The sequence below is a fragment of the Petaurus breviceps genome, unplaced genomic scaffold, assembly GCF_028583685.1.
Source record: "Petaurus breviceps papuanus isolate PSGF00001 unplaced genomic scaffold, PetGlider_PUasm1.0 90535, whole genome shotgun sequence".
NCBI lineage: Eukaryota > Metazoa > Chordata > Mammalia > Diprotodontia > Petauridae > Petaurus > Petaurus breviceps.
In genome coordinates this window covers 786,200-786,825 of record NW_027187270.1, presented here as the reverse complement: position 1 = coordinate 786,825, position 626 = coordinate 786,200, and positions in this window count along the sequence as shown.

Below are 626 nucleotides of genomic sequence, written 5' to 3'. Positions count from 1 at the left end.
TCTCTGTCTCTCTGTCTCTGTCTCTGTCTCTCTGTCCCTGTCTCTGTCTCTCTCTCTCTCTGTCTCTCTCTCTCTGTCCCTGTCTCTCTCTCTCTGTCTCTGTCTCTCTCTGTCTCTCTGCCTAAAGACTCTGACCCAGCTTCTGTCTCTTAGACTTTTGCTATTATCAGTACTTTGGGGCAGCCTGGAGCAGTGCAAAGAGCTCCGGGCTAAGACTTAGGTAGACCAGCTTAGCATAGGATGGTTTACTCCCGTGTGCCAACATTCAGACTCGGGGTGGGGCAACCATTGTCTCTCTACCTCCCTTTGCTTTGCATTCCTCTGCCAGCTTCCACCCTCCATGGCACAACCACACCTAGGACCTTCACTGCCAGAGTCTCTTTGTTGTGGCACCCCTCTCCTGGGCCTCCCCTTTCCCTCCCAACTCCTTTGAAGTTTCAGTCTAGACTCTCCAGGAGATCAGCTGCCTCTGTCTCCCAACATAACTTAATGCAGAGTCGGAACGTCTTTTATGTTGTCACCATGGCCCTAACCCACAACTGAATTTACTCCAGGTGCCAAGATTCCTGATTTTGGCTTTAGGTGATGAGTTTAGCCTTTATCAGTTAGAATTCATTCTGTTGGGT